General features: G+C 50.9%; 1 pseudogene; it reads right to left on the reverse strand.

Moving 5' to 3' along the window:
* Positions 1-10111: 10111 nt before the first annotated feature.
* Positions 10112-11561, reverse strand: LOC115330449 (annotated as a pseudogene).
* Positions 11562-14049: the final 2488 nt, after the last annotated feature.

Raw genomic sequence — 14049 nt, forward strand, 5'->3', positions numbered from 1 at the left:
ACGGGGGGGGGGGGGGGGGGTGCGGTGTGTGGATGATTCGTGAGGTGCCCAAGAGGAAGTCGGTCAAAGCTCAGTGCCGGAGCGAAGTCTCGATACGGAGCGGTTCCCTTTTCGAAGGATCGCACGCACCTGACGCTTCTCCAACTCATGAAAATCATCCTCCGGATGCCAGAACCTACCGTGCGCCGTCATTCAGCGGGAGGCTGATATCGCAAGTAAGACAATAACTGATTGGGCGAGCCTTTGTCGGGAGGTTGTGGTAAATGCCGTCTTTAAGCATTCAGACATGATTGGTGGCGACGGCGTGACTGTAGAACCAGACGAGAGTATGTTCGGTCGGCACAAGTACCATCGCGGGTATTTATGGCATGGCCAGTGGGTTTTCGGCGGTGTGGCGCGTTGCAGCGGGTGCTGCTTTCTTGTTCCCGTGGAGACCCGTGACGCTAAAACCCTGCAAAGGCTAATAGCCGAGTGGGTCCGCCCTGAAACAAGAATAATCACTGATTGTTGGGCTGGCTATCGCAAGCTTGCAGATGACGCTCGCTTCACGCACCTCCGTCAACCATAAGCTTAACTTTGTCGACGCGAACACTGGTGCGCACACCAATACGGTGGATTGCACCTCGGCCCACGTCAAAAACTCTCTTCCATCTGGACGGCGCGAGAGCCACCATTTCACTGGTCACCTTGCAAAGTTCATGTTTTGGAGGAGAGACAAGGCGCGCGGAAACACTGATAGATTCCAGTCGTTCGTCGCCGCGGCCGCCAAAATCTAGAGCCCCGACGCAGACAGGGCGAGGATTCTGACGGCCCCGGTGACTTCGAGGGATCCGCTGCGCTGAGCCCGTCACCCGCCTGCATGCATAAAGACGACTTATGCGCCAGCCACTCGTCAAGTGCTCGTTACGTCAGTTATAGGTTCTGGTAGCGGTCTAAACGGTCCTTTTCAGGGCCCCCATATTTTGCAAACGGAGCTGTGTTTTTAATGCGGCACCCCGTGTCTCTGTAAAAAGTTCACAGGAAAGACCCAGCAAAGGTATGTGGTCCCCAACTTGGATATCGGGTGGTATGATTCAAATAAAAATTGTTCTTGCTTATTTCGCGCCTGTGATCAAAATAAATGCCGCCGTTGCAGTCGTCCCGCGGTGCTGTTGCTCGCCCATTCGCCGTCGGCGTGCCTCAGCTTCGTCGTCTTTGCTAGCGGCGCACCGGCGAAGCCGGCCTTTGATCCGAATAAATGCCGCCGTTGCAGTCGTCCCGCGGTGTTGTTGCTTGCTCGATGGCCGTCGGCGTGTCACAGCTTCGTCGTCTTTGCTAGCGGCGCACCGGCGGAGGCGGTTGATCTGACACACCGCGTTCGGCTTTGGCTAGCAGACGGCGTTCGTAAAATGGCGTCAGCTGTTGCTAGCTTCACGCGGCGGTACCGTGCGTGCTTCTGTTCATTTGGTGTTCGTTGCCATGGTGACGGCGAGGAAAGCAGACGAACTTTTTGATGCGGAAGAACGCTGCGGCGCAGCGATACCAGGTGCGTTCTAAGGCCCTTGACGCATGCTTTTCAATGGGCGGAAGGCGAACAAAAAGAGTTCGAAATAAGGACTTAACGCAGAAGGCTGCATTTCTCCAGCGCCTCATAATTTGACGAGCCTTGCACGAATGCATGTTTTTTTGGCCATCCCGCGTCCTGTTTTTTTTTATCCGGAACATGGGTCTAAAGTATCAAACTGCCGGGCATTCTACACCAAGTGGATCCAGGTGGAGGCTAGCAGGTTCACTTTGCGACGACAGCGCTTCTGGGCCTCTGTCAGAGGCGTCGTCCAGTGTAGTGCCTGCCAGCAAACCATCATGTGCCAAGGTTGTGCTGCTGAGTTGCCTAGCTGTATCTTGGTCTCCACTCTGTGAACGCAATCAAACAATATTTAGTACTCTTCATTTGGCCATGAAACTCAAAATCCTATAAAAGCCTGCTTTATAGGAAGTGCAGAAGCAGTTCAAATAAACTTCAACATAGACAGTACTAATTCAATGAATTTTCTATGTGAACTTTTTAGCCATGAAACTATTGAGAATTCCTGTAGATCCCTTATTTTAAAAAAGAAATTTCGTAAAACTGGATCTTGAAAACCATATTTTGTTTGGTTTCAAGTGCGGAGTTATTTTTGTTGTTTTCATGACTCAAATGTACCTCAAGAGAAAACGAGGCAAAAGCGATTGTTTGCTCAACGGATTAGCCTTGGGCCTGTTGCCTCATGTACTACAGTGGTATTGCTCGTATAACCTACCCACTTTAGTTTCCTTACATTTAAAAACAATCAGTTTTAGAAAAACTTGGCCGTTTTAGTTTCTCCATATAGCTCATTTTGAAACTCCACAGCTGTTTCACAAGAGGATATTCGCTGTGTTTCCTGATTATAGCGCGCATGTTTTTTATAGAACAGGTAAAAACGCATGCCAGACGGTGCGGTTTCAGCGGAAGTGCGAGCGAAGCCAGAGATGAAAAGCGAGCTGCGCTTTCAATCTTGCCGGCAATGCGCGCAGTGCGGCCATGCGCGCAGTCATCTCTCGCACTCTGCTGAAACGATGCAACGTGTTGGCGCTTTCGAGAGCACTGAGTACGCACTAAGTAACCGACGAATGTACGTACTCGGGTCCGACGACGTTTCACGCATGAGCTGTCTTCGGAAGGTGCTCTGCCAGGGAAGATGGACGGCACAGCGTCTGTCTTCAACTTCGCGTACTTTGTCGAGAAGCCAGTGTCCGCTAATAAACACAAATCTCGCTCATAGCACTCCGGCAAGAAATGATCGGAGCAGATTAATAACCGGGCCGTCGGCGACAGGGGCTTCTCACAACCCGATCGGTGCACGGCGTCCGTCCACAGTTTCCGACGTTCAGTGTCGGCAGGAAGCGAATGGAAAATAACTTCCGGGCTGCTCAGCTGGCAGCGAGAACAGGCGGCGACACAACATCGCGCGCCCCTACGCGGCTCTCTGTTCTCTGCCTGCCGGCCTGCCCGCCTGCCTGCGCCGAGCCAGAGGAGCCAGGGCGAGCCAGTGGGCCGAAGCCAGAGCCGAGGCAGCGCAGCGCACCAGTAGCGCCGGTAGCGGCGGCGGCGCTCCTTAGAAAAGAAAATACCAAGAAAACAAAACGTATGTAACAGACGTCAGCAACGGAAACGGAAATGCATTGTTTGCTGCGCAGCACGTCGCCCGCTAAATTAGCGGATTTTGGTGTCTTCGGGCATCATAGTCTTTGTTGGCCGGTTTAACGGTCTTTTAGATTGTATTATTTCTAATACTTGACATGCGGTCTCTCTAGATGATAATAAAGAGAGTTGCATTGTTTTCTCACAGCAGAAAATGAAGTGGAGTTACCCTTTAAGGACAAACAACTAACGACAATTTTTTTGTAAGTCAGAATTATTTCAGTTAGCGCACTAAACAGTCGTTTAAGATGAGAACACTGGCAATTTTCAATCACTGTTGTCGAAACAGATGTCCAGGGTGATTCACGTACTCTTTTCAGGGCTAGCATGGTCATGCCCCCACGCAGCTAGAAGAAATCATATGGCTCCTAAGCGGAAGCAAGGCCCGTAAAGCTGGCGTCACAGTGCTTATACATCACACAAAAGGCTGTATGCCATGCACCTCAGTCACTACGATATCCTGGTTCGAATGCCACGAGCCAAGTTTCCCCTGGAACTCGTTGCCATGCGGCGTTCGATGCACGGATCTCGTGGTGACTTGCGTTGAAATCTGTTAGCAGACTGTCTTTTGTATGGTGAATCAGCGGTGTGATTCCGGGTTCAGGAAAACCGCGCTCTAGCCCGGCCGTGGCCGGGTGAAGGGAACGAGTGCCTGCTGGAGGTGGAGCTTCTAGTGCATTCTTGTCGAACAATTCGCCATTCAGTAATGAAGGGCCTAGGGGGTTCGCCGAAGACGTTAGGACCTCCTGCGGCGGCGCTGACGTTCAACTGTACGTTCTGGTCTAGCTCACCTTGTTTTGCGCCTCAGGGGGCGATGTAAAGGCCGTCTCAGAGGGACGGCCTGGCGCCTTGGGCTGGTCCTGAATGCACGTGATATACGTCTCAATGGTTCCCTCGTCGTCGTTCTTGTCTGGCACAGGGATGCATAATTGTATGGAGGAGCACGTGAAGCGAAAGCTCGTGCCGTAGAGACCGGGAGTGAGAGATAAAAATTAAAGGAAGATCCGTTGGTGGATTTTTCGGTAATGCGTTAGCATGATTATTTGAAACACCACACACCTTCCCCCTTTGAGAAACGCTAAGGCTAACTCCTTCACTTTTTTCACTTTTTCCTGTGTTCCTCTATTTTTGCTCCTTCGTTTTGGCTTTGTTACGGGGTCTGTCTGGCTGTCTGTCTGGACCATGGTCCCACTGAATGTGGCAGTTTAGGTACTTTTCGGCAGGTCATTACTCATCTCCTTTTGAATACTGTTTTGTGAGATTGATGTCATTCGAAAGGCGATGCAATCCTCTTTCATTTGATATTATGTATGTGTTGGTTTTTACTGTTCATGCGCGTTTGTAGCGTTGCGAATATGATGGCGCGGACCCTCACATGCTCCGCTAGTTCATGTTTTATGAACGATTCATTAAAGATAGCACGGTTCCAATATAGCAGTTTTGTTAAGATGATGTCGGAGCAGAATGTAATGATACACTTTTTTGGTATTTGCACTACTTTGTTTTTTTCATCCCTCCAAATATTACCCTAAAATTGACATTTTTCAGCACAAATATGTTTTTAAGGAACAGCGCTAGGGCAATGAAATTAGCTACAGATGTAGTGCTTATAATTGGTAATGCGGAGAAAAAAATTTAATGTTGTGTAAAATTTTTTTGTTTCGATATTTTATATCAAGCGTAGCACTTTTTTTGTGCTTCGAGTCATGGTACTTCAAATGCCGCTGAGGAAATAATTAAACTATGGTGAAATCTTTTATAATATTTAGAGCTACAATGGTTGTCCAAGAGGTGGACGATGGCTTTTTTCATTTTCAAATTCATAACGCTCCAGGAGCCCTTCAAACTTACCTGTTTTTGACGCATATTTTTTTTGGACACCAAACAGATTTATTGGCATCTAATAACATTTATTGTTTGGAATAGATATACATTGCGATGCATTAAATTTTCACAATGATCTTGCTTTGGTTTCTTAATAGGTGTAGAGCTTAGCTAATTTTAAAAACAATTAAAAACCGTTTGGGTGTTTTGTTGCGCTACCTGGCGGATGGCAGACAAACTGCTGATTTCTAGTGTTCAAAAAATTTCCGAGGGCGGCGTTGGCGTCTGTATCATCATCAATCTCCGTGTCCTTTTACCTTCACATTTAAGAAATATATTGGAAGATTTACTATCGATAAATAAATGGTTTAAGTACTGGGTCAGGTTAATAAATCTAAGACAAATAATTACACACGCGTAGCGTGATATAATTTGTTCATTATTCGATATGATTGAAACCAATAAACAATAAAGACGAAGAGGAAAATAATACACCCGAGTTCACTTCATGCCTAGAGTCACTAAATGAGCTTTAAAGTATCGGCACTCCGTTCCCCAAAATTGTTTTGGGCGCCACCATTTTGGGTCTTGTTCAGAGCAAACGCAACTGCCGATCGTCATGATCCAAAAGTACGACTTCCTCAGCATTAGATGCGGTGCTGGGAAGCTGATGCAATATTGCAATGCTCTGTCGCGGGTTGTTTAAACATTTGCAGGGGACGTAAAAGTGTTTCCTGTGATTTTAGATAAAGCTTCAGGTAACTGGCTACCATGATTTTAAGCCACAATATGGCCAAGTGTCGTTACTCTGAACCGTAGCTAATTTACTGGCACAAGCGGGAACAATGAGGAAGAGGCAGGTAACTAAAGGTAGTGGCTTGTGGAATCTACGGGGCTTACGTCACGGCCCCTCTAAGTATTACAAGCCTCTTGAACAAGAGCATGAATAGTGCCATTAAATAAGCTACGCGTCAGAGTAGCGACACTTGGCAATATTCTGGCTTAAAATCATGGTTGCCAGTTATTTGAAGCTTTATCCGAAATCACAAGAAACGCTTTTCCGTCCTCCACTTTAAACAGTGTGCGACAAAGCAAAGCAACATTACATGAGCTTCCTAACACCGAATCTAATGCTGAGGATGTCGCACTTTTGAATAATGACGATCGGCAGTTGCGCCTGCTCTGCACAAGCACCAGAAATGCGGCGTTCACAACACTGTCGGGCAAGAGAGTGCCGATACTCTCTTGCCGGAAGGGCAGCTAATATATTCGATCTAGTTTCCGCGAACCTCCTTTTTCCTAACTGAAACTGAAAGTAAATATGAATAATACACCATTATTATAACCTTATTTAGTTATAACCAACTACACATAATGAGAGGAGGAAGCGGCCGGGTACGAGAAACACGGGTTTTATGTGCGACCGTTCTAACTGTCTCAAAAGAGAGAACGCGCGAGCTTGCGCTGGTTTCAAAAAAAGTTAAAGCCGTTTACACCCTGTAACGCCGAATGGGAGCGCAGCTCTTGAGAAGGAGGAGGGAAGGGTACTGAGGGGAGGGTAGACCCCTCCTTCTCCTCCTCCCCCCATTCTTTAATATGCTCCGGGGGGGTCACCTGACCTCGGAGGGGGGGGGGGTAACGTGACCTCGGGGAGGGGGCCACGTGACTTGGAAGTCACGTGACCTTGGGAGGTCACGTGGGGGTCACCTTGGGGGTCGCGTGACCTTGAGGTGACCTTGGGAGGGGTCACGTGACCTCGGGGGGTCGCGTGACCTTAAGAGGGGTCACGTGACCTTGGGAGGGGCCACGTGACCTTGGGGTGACCTTGGGGGGGTTCGTGCGACCTCGGGGGGTCGCGCGACCTTGGGGTGACCTGGGGGTCACGTGACTATAGGGTGACCTTGGGAGGGGTCATGTGACCTTGGTTACGCCGACGGCGACGGCGACGGCGACGCCGCTCAAGCCGGAAACGGGCGCGTAAGGCCTGGTTCACACTTGCGAATCGGCGGGCGAATCTGCGAGAATTCGGCCGCCGGGAGTAGCGTCCACTGTGCATTGCCGCGGCCGATTCCGCTTCGGCGGCAGCGGATTAGCTATGAGTGTGAACCAGGCCTAAGAGCTGCGCTCTAAAAGGCATCCAAAGAAAAGTGGCGGCACGCTTTGCTCTTTGTTATTATGCGTCTAATTGCAAATTGTTGTGTGTATGTTTATACAGCCGGAAGTTAGTCCGCCTTAGTGGGCATCTGACTCTCAGGTGTAGATGAACAATTTAGCCAGTGCTGTACAATCGCAAACCTGGGGTCTTTAACGTGCACCACGCAGTAGTGATACACGACCGCACGCCGGTACGATGCTCTTCCAAATCGAAACGGGCAGGGGCGGGTGGCTTCTGCAGCGCGAGCTTTCGCTCCAAGTACTCCGAGCTGGTGTGCGCTAGACCATGCACTCGGCCACCGACCCCCCTTGTGCGTTTAATTTATATAAAGGTATAAGTATTCGAAGATCGACGATGGACGTCGATCGTCTCGAGGTAATGTAACGTAATAACATTGTATAAATAATAAATTTGTTGAAGGACTGAATGACTCAATTTTTCAATTTTTGGATTGTAATATGGCGGTAGACTATTGTACTTACTGTTGATGAAGAGCAATATGAGGTGACGAGGTAATGATTCAATGATGAGGCTCTATAAGGACGACGACATTAGTGGACGTCGAACCACAACGTACAGTGCCAGACTTGTTTCAAGTATCGTGTACCGAAAGACTTTCTTTACCCGCAACAAAATATGGTAGAATCAATGAGGATGCTGCTTTACAACTGTACGTGGAACAAGAAAACTGCACTGTGCAGAAGTGCGACTTATTCGTTAATAGGAGGGACGGATTTCTAGCAGCATTCCCTGATTGACTACTTGGGACAAATGGCCTCGTTGACGTAAGGTGTCCCCGTTCCAAAAGATTCTTGAAGCATACTTAAACCGCAAAGGAGTATGAGGCGAAAAATAAGAAAAAGGAGCCTGGTGTGAAAGGTTCAAATCACCACCATAGCTTCTACTATCAAATACAAGGGCAGAGGGTTTTGTGATTTAGTTATATTTACACTCAAGGGCATTGATATCCAACGTATTCAGAGAGATGACACCTTCTGGTCAACTAACATAGAGCCTTTTCTACTCAAGTTTTACATGGAAGGCCCGACTTCCGCTGAAGTTCCTTACGTAGACGAGTTGTCCGACCGAATAAACTGTAATTACTCCCGATTTGGGAATCTTTAGATCTTCGTTCGTAAGCCATAGTATCATGAGACCGAGTGGTGTGGCTCTTCGTCCGCCGAATATTGCTTCGGCGGGTGTTTTTACCGTGTAAGATGAGACCGTCGCGTGCTGCTGGAACAACAACCTAACGATTCTTCACTGAACTGCTTCTTCCGTAAGCTTCAAAAGGGCTTTTTTTTTTTTCTTTCGCACACCATCTGTTCTGCATGCCCGTTAGTTGCAGGATGGCATGGTGCACTAATGTGATGCCTGATGCCGGTTTTTTTATTTTTTTTTAAAAACTTGTTTATTTTGTTTGAGGCAAGATTTGGCGCGTTATCAGAGAAAAGTATTTTCGGTAGGGCAAAAGTAGGTAAAAGAGACCGTAGAACGTCAATGACGTGTTTGAACGTCGTGGCAGGTATCGTGTAAACTTCAAGCCACTTAGAGTACGCATCGCCCACGACTCCGCAGATGCGGATACGTTTCGCCACCCACCGATTGAATAGTGGATCGTTTCCAGTTACTGTTCATAATGGCGTTAGACTCAAGAAAGAGTTCGAGTCTATCCAGAAAGTTAGCCCAGGTGCCAGGACTTTTGTCGAAAGCCGTAAGTGTTCGAAACGTCGACAACGTCGGTAGCCACGTGTTGTGCTTGACACTGGACACTTACCATTCGCTGAGAAGAATCTTGCTTGCTTGTCTGCCACGAGTCGTCCGATATCAGGTCATTACCGCAACACCATCTCCCGACAAAAACGCATGTCCATAGTTAGCAATCACGTGAACTTATAAATTCCCGAACGCTCATAACTTGCCGTCGCTAAACGCCGTTCATTCATAGCGTCATCATTGCAAATAAACGTCTTCCTATTTCTTCTGATGGTTTTCATCATATTCCTCCTAAGCTCTACTTACAACATTATGTGTGTCGGTACCTCCGAAAATATTGCAGCGGCGTTTGTTTTCTGGGAACCCCTATAATGTAACAACCTTTACAACATCTTCCGGACCCCGTGAAACAGAATATTTCGTGACGTTATTTTAGTCGTCATTAAAGTGGTGAGGTAAGTACCGTAAATCGCGAAGCAGTTTACTTGACGTCCGCTTCCACTGGTGTCTTGGAAGATTGAGTCTACTGAGCGTGCATTCCTGCAGAAGGAATTTTCATTGATAGAACATTAACATGTCAATCAACATTTTATTGCTTCTTGGTAAGATTTATTTCGAAAGCCCGTTACAACCTCCGAACCGCATCTCCCTATGTCAGAGAACAATTTATACCCAGCCTGACATTCTCGCATACATCCGTTTGCTGGGTCACGCTACTTGAGCCAACTGAGCACAGCTGGCAGCGGCGCGAGCGAGGCCACGAGGGGAACGTGATGGTGCTCGAGCCATCCCACTGTGAACCAATGTTTCGGCCACCCGACTAAAGCCCCTCGATATGTTTTCGTTTGTCTTTGCAAGTAGCGCCAAATGCGCGAGCGCACGTGGCCCAGGTCTCGAGCGGCCCTTGGAAGCAAATGGCGGCGCAGCACTGAAATGAGCGGCCCTTGGAAGCGAATGGCGGCGGAACACCCGCTCGTGGCACGTGTCTTGCGCATTTCCACAACAATGGTTGGCGGTACTTGTGAAAACACCTTTATCAAGGGGCTTTACACCCGACGGGTGCGTGTGCCATCTATTGATTGAACTAACGCCTTGTTCAAGATGGCTGCCGTGGGACCGCAGCCTTAAAGGTCTATCATGAGGAAGGTATATTGAGGTGGCCCGGCGGGGCTACCTCTCACAAACACTAGGTGGACTCCTCAATACAGGAGCCCGTTGGCGACCGCCGCGGCTCGGGCTCGGTCAACCAATGACTTCTGGCTCGCCAGGTCGGAGCAGTCGAGCAGGGCTGCCTCCCAGTCCTCCCGGGTGGGGTTGGGTATTAAGACGAGGTTCGGGGTTGATTGGCAATTCCACACCATGTGGAAGATGTCTGGAGACTTCTCCGCACAGTGCGGGCATTTTCCTGTATAAGCAGGATCAAAGTGTTTTCAAAAGCCGGGCACAGCATGGTTTTTGTGTAAAGACGAAGGAGTGTGCGTTCCTCCGCCTTTGTAAGGCCCCTACAAGGCTTAGGATAAATTGCGTGGCCGAATTGGCATAATTGAGTAATTTCTCGAAAAGTGAAGGCCGGATTGGGTTCGGGATCTATTTCGGAAGGGTCTAAAGGCGTTGCCCGGAGAGTGAGCGCGCGGGCGGCGGCGTCTGCCGTTTCGTTGCCTTCGAGGCCCATGTGAGCAGGAGCCCAGACAATCGCTCGAGTCGCGGGGGCCCGGAGGTAGTCGCTATCTTAAGGATGCGATACGCAAAGAGAGCAATGTACCCCTGTTCAATATTTCTGCAGGCCGGTCTCAAGTCGGTGGCGATGACTCGCGAGTCCTGGTCTGCGGCGGCTAGAGCGATGGCGATCTCCTCCACATGTGTTACGTCCTTAGCTCTAAACGTTAGGCCGTTCACCAGGACGTTTTGGTGGACGACTGCAGCCGTGTACCACTCCCCATGGTGAGGGCCGGAGGCGTCCACATAGAGGATTTTGAGCTTGGACCCATAGTGGCGGGCCAGTGCCGCCGCCCGCGCAAGGCGCCTGCCACTGTGGTCGTCACGTGTCATGTTGGCTGGAAGAGGGTGCACGTGCAGGGCGTATCGCCAGACTTCGGGGATGCGTACGCGCTCTTCTGTCAGTGTTATGTGATGGATGTGTAGTCGGGCTATTAGGTGGCGTCCCGACGGCGTCTTCAAAAGGCTTGTATATTGATTGGCTAAGTGGGCCTCCTGGAGCTCCGCGAAAGTGTTTACCATCCCCAGGCCCATGAGGCGCTGGTTGGACGTGTTCATCAGGAGATTGAGGGCACGCTTGTACATCTTTCTGAGAAGCACCTCCAGGGCGGTCTCGTCAAACTGGCGCAGGTGGAGGTAAGGAGTCGAGTAGAGGACTCGACTGGTCACGAACGCGTGCGCCAGCCGCAAGGCGTCTTTGCACCGTAAGCGCCCGCGTTTGTTGGAAACTCGGCGGACCATTCGGCCTACCTGATCCCCCAGCTTGCGCATCTTGGCTAGTGTTATAGCAACCCGCCGACGTTGGTGGATAAAGAGTTTAAGCACTCTAATCCCATCGTGTTCGGGTATCGGGCCGCTGGCCAGAGATAATTCCATTTTGGTGGTGCGCTTAGGCGACGGGCGAATGTGCACAAATTCAGATTTGGACGTGGAACATTGAAGGCCGCAGCGGACGGGTTCAGTGTTAGTGTTTCACTCATCGGGGACGTGTGGTGCGTTTCCCGGAAATTTCTGCTAACGGGTTCTTTAAGAATCTACCAATGGATCTTCCTGTAAGTTTTTTCATCCCGTTTTTGAACTCTGCCTGTCAAAGTAACGTCGATGCCCTTGTATACGGTCATCCATATCACTCGTGGAAATAACCACATCCATAGCTCTCGTTAAAGGAACCACATCCATATCCCTCTTTTAGTGAACCGTATCCATCGTTTTAATTACACACACACGTCGCAGCCCACACACCGCTACTACGGAAACGCAGAGCGAAGAACAACCGGCGACAACATGAACGGCATCTGAGCACGCCCGCATTCCACCGCGCTGCTGCGCATCACCTCCTAGGTAACATGGCCGTAGTCCTGAATAAGATGGCGTCAACAAAGAAGGCCAACGCTTGACGCAGATTGGACACGACGATTGTGTCAACACTCTCAAGAAAAAAGGGTGTAAAAGGGTGTAGCGTTACACCCCTTGTCCCATATAATGCACCCCAAAACTTCATTTTGACGTACCGAGCCCTATAGTCGAACAAACGGCCCCATATATTACGAGGGGCTTGATAACGGTGCGATATAACTTTTAGAGCGCAGCTCTTAGGGGCCCGTTTCCAGCCTGAGCGGCGTCGGCGTCGGCGTAACCGCGCCCCTCCCCCTCCTCCCCTCATTATCTAGTATGGTCCGAGGGGGTCACGTGACCTCGGGGGGAGTGGATCACATGACCCGTTTCCAGCCTGTGCGGCGTCGGCGTCGGCGTCGCCGTCGGCGTCGGCGTAACCGGGCCCCTCCCCCTCCTCCTTCTCCTCCTCTCCTCCTCCTCTCCCTCCTTCTCCTCCTCCTCCCCTTATTGTCTAGTATGGTCCGGGGGGGGGTCACGTGACCTCGGGGGGAGGGGGTCACATGACCTTGGGCGGGGCGTCACGTGACTTCGGCGGGGGGAGAGGAGTCACCCCCGGGGTCACGTGACCTCGGGGGGAGGGGGTCACATGACTTCAGCGGGGGGTCACGTGACCTCGGGAGGGTCACGTGATTACCCCCTCCCCTCCCCCCCGAGATCACGTGGCCCCCGCGAGAGGAAGAGGAGAACGCAGGGGAGCAGGGAGGATGAGCAGGACGGACGAATCCGAATTTTCAGTTCTCCGAAAAATTATGTTAAAAGAGTCTTATCTCTTGTCCCTCGGCCGGCTTCGGCTTTCCTGCTGCAGGGTTGAAAAACCCTGCAGCAGGAAAACAATAGAACAAAGAGAATCTAAAAGCTGCTAAAGCGCGTTCATGTCTTAAAAGTAGCGCACGGTGCGTCGATGCACAAGGCACGTGCAACGTGCAGACTTTGGAAAGATCATGGCGGCACAGCGCACATTTAAACTAGATTTCAGATGCCATGTTACAGTGGCCACGTTCGTCCCAGAATCGGCGCACGGCACGTGTCTCGAGCATTTCCACAACAATCAATGCAGCCACTTTTCTCAGGATAGAGGGGCTTTAGCAGCTGCTGCTAAACGTGCTGCCCGAGCAGAGGGTCAGCACCGCGGGCGCCGTGATCCAGCATGAGTGATATCACAAAGACGACGACGACGAGACGTAATCAGGCAGTTTTTTTTTCACAGAGTGAGCGACTCAGATGAAGCAGCGGCTGCTAAACGCACTGCCCGAGCAGAAGCTCAGCGCCGCCGGTGCCAAGATCCTGCAGTGCGTGCCGCCGAAGCTGAAGCTAAACGGCGCCGTCGACAAGGCCCGGAAGTGCGCGACAACGAAGCAGAGGCTCATCGCCGCCGTCGAGAGCAGCCAGAAGTAAGCGCTGCTGAAGCTGAATCTAAGCGCCGCCGTCAAGAGGACCCGGAAGTGCGCGACGCCGAGGCAGAAGCTCATCGCCGCCGCCAAGAGCAGCCAGGAGTAAGCGCCGCCGAAGCGGAAGCCAGAAGCCGCTATCGAGAGGACCTGGAAGTGCGCGACGCCGAAGCAGAGGCTCGTCGCCGAGAGCAGCCAGAAGTTAGCGCTGCTGAAGCTGAATCTAAGCGCCGCCGTCGAGACGACCCGGAAGTGCGCGACGCCGAGGCAGAGGCTCATCGCCGCCGCCGAGAGCAGCCAGGAGTGAGCGCCGCCGAAGCGGAAGCCAGAAGCCGCTATCGACAGGACCTGGAAGTGCGCGACACCGAAGCAGAGGCTCATCGCCGTCGCCGAGAGCAGCCAGAAGTAAGCGCTGCTGAAGCTGAATCTAAGCTCCGCCCTCGAGAGGACCCGGAAGTGCGCGACGCCGAAGCAGAGGCTCATTGCCGCCGTCGAGAGCAGCCAGGAGTGAGCGCCGCCGAAGCGGAAGCCAAGCAAAAGGCAAGGATCGCTAAGCCTGACGGTGCAACAAAAATTTTCCAACGGCTGTTTAGAGACAACCCGTTTAGGAGCGTATGTTCAGTCTGTGATCGGCTCTGGTTCCAAAACGACTT

The sequence above is a fragment of the Ixodes scapularis genome, unplaced genomic scaffold (genome assembly GCF_016920785.2).
Source record: "Ixodes scapularis isolate PalLabHiFi unplaced genomic scaffold, ASM1692078v2 PGA_scaffold6__148_contigs__length_123643588, whole genome shotgun sequence".
NCBI lineage: Eukaryota > Metazoa > Arthropoda > Arachnida > Ixodida > Ixodidae > Ixodes > Ixodes scapularis.